The sequence below is a fragment of the Aethalodelphis obliquidens genome, unplaced genomic scaffold (assembly GCF_003676395.1).
Source record: "Aethalodelphis obliquidens isolate GAN/ISIS:26980383/991018 unplaced genomic scaffold, ASM367639v1 scaffold54, whole genome shotgun sequence".
NCBI classification, from domain to species: domain Eukaryota; kingdom Metazoa; phylum Chordata; class Mammalia; order Artiodactyla; family Delphinidae; genus Aethalodelphis; species Aethalodelphis obliquidens.
Genome location: NW_020837998.1, coordinates 8,486,695 through 8,495,780, shown reverse-complemented (window position 1 = coordinate 8,495,780; position 9,086 = coordinate 8,486,695). Strand labels below are relative to the sequence as shown.

Sequence of the window (9,086 nt, the reverse complement as noted above, 5' to 3'; positions counted from 1 at the left end):
GAATAACATATAAGCTGGTATAGTTGGTGATGACATTATTCTAGACAGTTTTTACCATCATTATTTTAAGATATAGCGAAAAGGTAAAGATACTCAATAAAGAGGCTCACATATCAGAATTAGGAATGTTTCCTAAATGCAACATCAAGAAAAAAGTTCAATTTGCTCTCTCTCCCTCCAACTTTTCACAAATTTGCTCTCCATTTTCCATTTATATTTTGGGAATATTTGAAAATAATATTTGACAAAGCTTAAAGATGAAGTTTCCTAATACCAGACAAAAGGATTAGTCTCTTTAAACCTAATTTTGGTGCTGTGTCCCCTCTCTTTTTTTTTCTTTATACCAACACAACACGTTTTTCTATAGTATATTTTTGGTCGGTTGAGCATTCAGGACCAAGCATCAAGAGTACTGTATTATCTTTTTTTCTCGGAACTTAATTATTTTTCATAGAAAAACTGAGTGTCATGGCAGTTTCACCATTTGAAAATGTATCCTTTACTTACATTTCAAAGTAGTTTTCTTGTTCTCCAATTTATTTTTACTCTTGTTACCACTGCCATCTCACCTTCTGTCCCAACCACTTTATGTTTAATCTATATGTTTCTGGACTTTATTATCTTTACTTGAATATGTTTTCTTAGAAGACCTTGAAAGTGTTAGTCTGACTTAGTTTGCATGTGATGTTATGCTGAGAGAGGCAGTGTCATCCAGGAAAAAGCATACAGGCCCTGGAGAATTAGAAAGAGCTGCATTCACAGCCTGAGCCTGCCACTGACTAGCTGTGTTTTTATATACAAATAACTATGGCTTCATTATTTACGTAGTATAACCAATTATATATTTCTTCAAATAGTCATTGTGTAGGTTAAACTAAATAAGATAACACATGTAAACATCCAGTGCAGGTCTGGCAAATAGGCAGTACTTGGAATATGGTAGTTACTATTATTTTTATTATTACTGTTATTTTTTGTTGGGGGGGCGTTCTTTTTGTTTGTTTGTTTTTTAGAGTGTGAGACTAGGGAGAACGAATCAATCAGCCTACTCTACTGCTTGATATAAGGCATGGCAAACAGATTTCAATTTTGTCCCTGATTGCCTCCAAGGGCTAGGAAAATTACTCAAATCTTTCTTTCTCTCTGTATGGAAGAAAAACTCATCTACGTAGAGAGTAGGGATGGCTATTAGCTGATTAGTTTTCTCCAAAGATGTTGACCTTACAGTAATCTGTAAATACTAGGTGGTAGTGGTTATTTATTTTTTCAAATGAAATCTTTTTTAAGGTTTTAATAATCAGTTACAAGTCCTGTGTGTTCATGTGACTGTATAAATGTAATTACAAAAGTGAATTTCAGCCGAAAAATTTTGGAGAGAGCTACCATGTGTCTTTTCCCTGTAAGCAATATATGCTTATCGTTTTATTTTTTTAGGTGCCTTTTTAGCACTTCTGTGACAACCCTTCCCCCAAGCAAATCAGGGAGTATCAAAGAACAGTGGGGGCTACTAAAAATGGTATTCTGGAACATCATTCAGATTCCCTTAGGGAACCATTTTGACATTTTATCGGACTGTGTCTAGTAGTCTACAGAGCTTTTACTTATATTTAAGACTCAAAATCCATAAACATCAATTGTATTTTTTTGTTGTATTTGCATTTATATAGATCCTTTAATATATTTTATATCATAGTTCTTTTACAGATCAATGAATTCTATAGTTTTATAGCAAGGACTATAGCTAGCAAAATTGACAGCTATTATTTATGAAAGTCCCCGTTTCACACACTTCTGCATGTAAGAAAAAATGTTGCAGATTATAGAAAAGTGTAAATGGAGAGGAATTAATTAACACCTATCAGTTACTGTCTTTCAATGTCAACAGTGATTGTAAAACATATTATACTAAATAAATGGATATTAAGGGATTTTTATCAGCTCAGGAAACCAACTACATTCATCTCAAGTATCATCACATCAGAGCTCCCTTCCATAGTATGAGGATAGGCTTTTGGCTATGATATATTTCTAGAAGTGGCAAACATTTATTCACAACTTGGACCCTTGGCTATATAAAGGATGCTTGAAAGCTATGTATCACTAAAAAGGATTCTAAGCAACCATTAACATAAAATATAGAATCTTGTCTGCACTTCAGGGCTAGTTTCACAGCAGACATTTGGGAAGATTTACCATGTATTTGTAAGAATACAGATTGTAGAATTAGCAAGTGAGAAACCTAATGATTGGGGGAAAGGAAAAAAAAGAGACAATTTATAGAAAATGTAATTTATTCCATAAATTACAAGTTTTACTATTTTCTAAGCTCAATTCCATCTCCAAGGTCCATCTTTTTAAAAAATATTGCATGCCTTACAATACTACTGTATCATAGTGTGTTAACTAGCAGAGGGGTCTCCTCTACTTCTCTGAAAAGAGATGTTTGATCTTTCATATAACTTAAATTCAATGGAAATATGCTTCAAGGACTACTATAAAAATTTTTAACTGATGCTGTCTTATACAGTTGAGGATCTTTGGGGTATATATGAAGTAAAAACTGACTGGTTCGGGGCTTCCCTGGTGGCGCAGTGTTTAGGAGTCTGCCTGCCGATGCAGGGGACACGGGTTTGTGTCCCGGTCCGGGAAGATCCCACATGCCGTGGAGTGGCTGGGCCCGTGGGCCATGGCTGCTGAGCCTGCGCGTCCGGAGCCTGTGCTCCGCAACGGGAGAGGCCACAACAGTGAGAGGCCCGCGTACCGCAAAAAAACAAACCAAAAAAAAAAAACAAAAAAAAAAAACTGACTGGTTCATGTGAATATTAACCCTACAGTCATAAAGCCCTAGAGTTGAATGAGCTCTTCATATGACACTTATCACAGAATTAAGAATCTGAAGGTTAAAAGGTTTCTGCCATAAACTGAATGTGTTCCCCCTCAAATTCATTTGTTGAGACCTAATCCCCAGTGTTGATGGAATTTGAAGGTGGGGTCTTTGGGGGGTGATTAGATCATAAGGGCAGAGCCCTCAGGAGTGGGATTAGTACCTTTATAAAAGAGACCTTAGTAAGATCCCTTAACCCTTCTGCCACGTGAGGACAGTGACAAGATAGCCAGCTTTGAACCAGGAAGCCAGTGCCGGACACCAAGTCTGCCAGCATCTTGATCTTGGACTTCTATTTAGTTATATCCATGGGATTCATCATTAGAATCCAAGTGAGGAGCTTTATAGAATAGATTCCTGGCTCCAAACCAGACCTACTGAATAAAGTTTCCCAGGAGTTATAGAGTGCAGGAATTTTTTTCCAGTGCCTTCTAAGGAATTCTTATGACAAGCCAGGTTTGAGAACCATGGATTTAGACCAAAGACAATAGAGTTTTACCTTTAAGTATATTCAGAAATGGGGATTCCATTAAGTCCATAGATAATATGTATTTGGAATTAGTTACACTGTCATGACGTAATTTTAAATGTCTTTTTCCTGAAAAACAAAACTATAGACTCCAGCTTGACTCACCTCAGAAACTGCATCTAGCTTTACTCGCTTTTCTTTAGGAGCTACTCAAAATGTTAAAGGGTTGTGTTTAATTATCCCTCAGGCAGATTTTCTCTATAATAACCCAGTCCCCTTAAAAATTTCTTTTATAAGTCCTATTTTCTCACTCTTTAACAGCTTTTGCTCTTCTCAAAAATCTAGTTTCCTCAAATATGGAGATGTAAACACCAGTAGCATACAAACTCTGAGAAGAATAAAGTTGACTAATAACTAGTCTTACTAGAATATCCATTTCTAATGTCAGGAATTTAAACTTGGCTGTTTCAATTTGGGTCAGCCATTAGAGCTTATAATTATTGCTACATAAGCATTTCTACAGTCAATCCAGACCTAATGAAAATATGACTTAGCCATTATCCTAAGAACCATAACAAACTCTTGAACTGGGACTTTCACATCTTATTTTTTTTTAAGATAGCATCTAAATACATACATATACATAAACACATGCATAGCTGTCTGAGGGTTAATAGGACCACTGTGATCAGAAATAGTTGATTTGACATAACTCTGACATTGCATAACCTAATTTCTAACAACTAAATTAAATTCCTTGAACTAAGCATAAGACCTCCACATGAAAAATGAATTTAAGCTAATTTGCTGAACTTACATGCTGAAATCTGAACCAATCCCTACTTGTTTTCTACTGAATTTTTTAACCTTAATCAACAAATGAACCAGCTGGAACAGGAAAAAATAAATTTATATAATTTCTAAAACTGAAATATCAAAACATCTGCTACACTGATTCTGAATTGGCTGAAACTTTATTTAGTTTAATTCCTTAGTTCAAAAAGCCAAATGTGGATATAGCTATATTTTGTCTGGCTCAATAGACAAGTCAATTCTCAGTGGGACCAGTAACAAAAGCTCTTAATCAAAATCACCTAGCTTCATCAAGTTAACTCTGGTAAATTAAAGCCGATTCCTCCTAAATACTTTCTGTTGGAGGAATCTGTATGTTTGTCCTTGGTCTTGGATACATACAGACAGACAGATTCATGATTTCAACTATTGCATAATACCATTTAGTTTTGTGAATCTTCTTATTAGCCTACCTGGGGATTCGCTTTTACTTTGTGGCAACAGAGCATACCTATTTTTATAGAGTTTTCTAAAAAGAAAACATTATGTGGAACAATATTTAAATTAACTCAGTTGATTGATCTCCTGGTATTTTCAAACTGCAGTTTGATATAATATACTGTAGTACCAAAGGGCAATAAGCATCAAAATCTCCATTGCAAGCCTATTCTGGAGTGTGTGTGTGTGTGTGTGTGTGTATAACACCTGATTTCTGTACAGTTATTTCAACTTTTCAAAACAGTTTCACATCTATTATTCCATTTAATCTCCATATTTTTAACAAAGTGTATTTATATATTTAAAATTCCTCCACCATTAAAGGAATACAACTTGCTCAGATATTTAAATAATAAACATTTCCTACTAAAAATGAAAATAATTACCTCATGTTTTATGTTGCCTCCTTCTGTTTCTTTCTCTTATTCATAATACTGTATCTGCTTCTCAGTTTTGCTCCTCTGTCATTATTCAATATTTGTTTTTAAGTTCCTACTCTGTGCAAGAGCTGTAGTTTGCTATCAAGCTATCTAGCTTGCTAGATGCTAAGGAGAATACAGAAAAGAGTGCAATATATTTAGCCTCAGGATATTTGTATTCTAGTAAGGACAGTAAATACATATGATTCTTTCTAAGTAAAATTGACTTCCTCCTCACATTTTTTTTTTGCGGTACGCGGGCCTCTCACTGTTGTGGCCTCTCCCGTTGTGGAGCACAGGCTCCGGACACGCAGGCTCAGCGGCCATGGCTCACGGGCCCAGCTGCTCCGCGGCATGTGGGATCTTCCCGGACCGGGACACGAACCCATGTCCCCTGCATTGGCAGGCAGACTCTCAACCACTGCGCCACCAGGGAAGTCCCCTCCTCACATTTTAAATTTAGTCCCACCAGAATCTTGGTTTCATGTCTGTCTTTCCTTCTCGACAGTGAGTTACCTGAAGGCAGAGATTGAGTCTCATTGATATTCGAATCCTAGCATGGAGCTCAGTGTCAGGCATGTATATTTGCTGCTTCATGTAACTCCCTGTTTTAAATCCTTTAATTTCTCCTTATTGACTTAAAGATAGAATTCAACCTCTTAGCATGTAATGTAGGCCCTTTGTAATTTAGGTTTGCACTATCCTATATGATAGCCACTAGCCACATGTATTGAGCACTTGAAATGTAGCTAGTCTGAACTGAGATGTGGTGTAAAAGTAAAATACACACTAGATTTCAATGTCTTAGTACCAAAGCAATGATGTAAAAAGTCTCATGAATAGTTATCTTGATATCTTGAAATGATATTTTGTTTATATTAAAGTTTATTATTAAAATGAATTTCATCTTTTTTTGCTTTTAAAAAATGTGATTAGAAAATTTTAAATTACATATGTGGCTTGCATGAGATTCTGGCAGACATGCTCAAGCCCCCTGCCCACCTCCTTTTCCTTATTTTCCATATGCACTTTGTTTCCGCCCTTAAAAACTTTCTTTGCTCTCTTCCAAAAGTGTGTGCTCAATTCCTGCTTCAATTCCTTTGCATGTCTGCTTGGTATTCTCTCTCTTCTTAGCACAGTCCATTGGCAAAGGCCTATCTACTGCACTCCACCTTGGACCACTCCCTCTCAAGACCTGTTTTAGATGCCCTGTGTCTGTAATACCACATCATCCTTCACAAAGCCTTATTTAGGACTTACCACACTATATTGTGTTTCCTGGTTTACTTCTGCCTCTTTTAACACTGGGGCTGATTCTCTCTGAATCTCCTGCTTTGAATCTCCTGCTTCTGTCTTAGAATAACTCTTAATGTTTGCTGAATGAAAGAAGGACCTGGTTGAATAGCAAATCTAAAGGGAAACTTTAAGGTCTGAATGTGGATGATAGTTCTAACCCAAAACCACCACCCTAGACCAAACAACAAACAAAAAAAAGGACCCCAAATTCCCCCACTCCTCTCACCGAAAAAAACAAAACAAAATACCAACACAGAACAGAAGCCACTATAGAGCTGCATATAAAGCTAGTAAACATTTATTTTTTGAGAAAACATTAACTTTCATAAAATAAAAGTCTCAAATCCTTGTGTTATCTTCTTGTTGCTCCAATGTCAAAAGGTTATGGAAAATAAAAACTGGTTCTTATAAACAGCTGTAAACAGTTTCAAAAGTTAGTGACAACGTCCTACTAAACAGTCATTCAGTCATTTCTTATTTCAGTAACATAACTTTTTCTTTCGAGGATAGAGTGGCTCTGCAGTGGCTTCATTCTTCGCCTTCAGAAAAGCTGGTAAATCCTTGGTAAGCAGTACCAAAGGGAGCCGCTTCGTTTACTTGCACATTTTAATTAGTAAATGCAGTTACACACCCATGGATCCCATAGTTATGGCCAAGCAAATAATCTCCACCATAGGTATTAAAAATTGGCTGATTATTGTAGGCATTAGGGAAATTGCCATACATTTGATCAGAAAAATTAAACCCTTCATTACTGGTTGAGAAGGGAACAGGCACAAAAACAGTAGAAAGGCTTCTGCCACCGCCGCCTCCAACTGCCCCGCAAACATTTGGGTCTGCGCCAAAAGCATTTGGGTTTGCTCCGTAAGGACTTGGGTTTGCCTGGGAGCTTCTTCCTCCCCAGTAGTTGCCTAGCCTGGCAAATGGAACATCTCTTCCTCCTCTGCTTTGTGACTTGAAATATTCTTTCGGGAGTGCAATTTTTGTTTCACACCACCCAGAGTCAGTCAGATGGTACCTGGCTTCTAACAGCCTTCTCACTGGTTTTTCATCAGTATATGTGATAAAACAGAAAGCTCGTCTTTTGTTTGTTCCTTTATACACTGGAAGCTCAATATTCTCAATCACACCAAATGCGCCAAAATACTCTCTGATTTTTACTTCAGACATATGAGGATTCAACCCTCCGACAAAAACTTTTCTTGGCAGAGATATAAATTCTATGGCTTTAGCCCTTTTAAGATCGATTGTTTTGCCATCCAGTTTGTGCTCTTTGACTTGGAGGACCTTTTCAACGGTGCCATGATCTTTAAAAAGCACAAATCCAAACCCCCTGGGAACACCACTGACTGGATGGGTTTTAATAGTAAAGTCCATTATCTCGCCAAACTGGGCCAAGTATTCAAGAAGAGCTTGCTTACTGGTATCGCGGGGTATTCCGCCGATGAACATTTTTCTGGCGTCATAGAGATTCTTGGTGACTTTGATTAGGACTCCCTCAGGGAGCTCGTGTCTGTTGTCCATTTTGCTTATCTCAAAGCTGTTGGCGTCCACCGAAGAGAGGCTGGCGGCGGCGCGGTGTAGTCGGCGGTAAACTGGCTGGCTCCGGCTCAACTGCCAAGAGAGGGGGAATATGGGAATTGGCCGGCGAGGTGACGCAAGAAGTACGTGGTGACGTAGGACCACGAGAGCGAGCGGTTTGCGTTTTGAAATGGGCCGTAAAGACAGTGCCTGCCGGAAAACGAGCCGTGTTTGCCCCGCAGAAGTCGGCTTACTTCCGGGGTCTGATGTTTCTGCCCTTAAGACAAAAATAATAGCCCAACAAAATGAAAGTTTGTCACCAACCGCAGCCACTCCTCATCTTGTTCACTTTGGATCGCGTCTCCTTTAAGTTTTGTTGCAACTCGTTAGTTCTTTCAAGATGGAGCCTTTTGTTCATTGCTGTCCTTTTCCGTCCTTTTCGTATCCGTGTCAGTATTTGGGGGCAGGGATGGGAAAGGAGTCGAGGCTGGTAGACCGGAAAGCAGACTATCGGGAAAGCACAATGCCTGTTGGTTACGCTGAAGGGACCTAAAAATCACATTAAAAAAAAAGTCACAGCTTCGTAGAGATGTAATTTACATACCATCCAATTCGCCCTTCTAACGTTTTTAGTATATTTACGGAGTTGTGCGATCATTACCACTATCTAATTTTAGAAACTATACCCTGAAAAGAAATTCTGTACCCCATTAATTAGTCACTCCTCATTTTCCCCTCAACCCTCCCAAATCATACAATCTGTGGCCCTTTAGGTCTGGTTTCTTTCACTTAGCCCAGTGTTTTCAAGGGTCATCCATGTTGTGGCATGTTTCAGTATTTCATTTTTTTTTTTTAAGGCTGAATAATATTCCATTGTATGGATATACATTTTGTTTATGTGTTTCTCTAGAATAATATTTGAAAGCATTGATATTGTTATATTATTCCATATCTGCATCATAGTTAAAATAAGTATAAGGGGGTTTTCTGTCAGTCATTTGCATTTCTGGCATGGTCAGTCAGTATAGATAGGATTTGTCACAATTATCTAGATTATTGAGGTGGTATTTAATATTAGCTTAACCCTTCCTTCCATTTGAAGACAAAAACTCAAATTTTTGAACGCCTTAGTTTGGCTACTTTCTTCCTTGGTCATTGCCTTATCCAACATAATCCAGTAATTTGTGTTTGTCTTCTTCCTTCAAAT

The 9,086-nt window shown here is 37.7% G+C and overlaps 1 pseudogene; it reads right to left on the bottom strand.

Moving 5' to 3' along the window:
* Window positions 1-6,964: 6,964 nt before the first annotated feature.
* On the bottom strand, window positions 6,965-7,810 carry LOC113609092 (heterogeneous nuclear ribonucleoprotein D-like pseudogene; annotated as a pseudogene).
* Window positions 7,811-9,086: the final 1,276 nt, after the last annotated feature.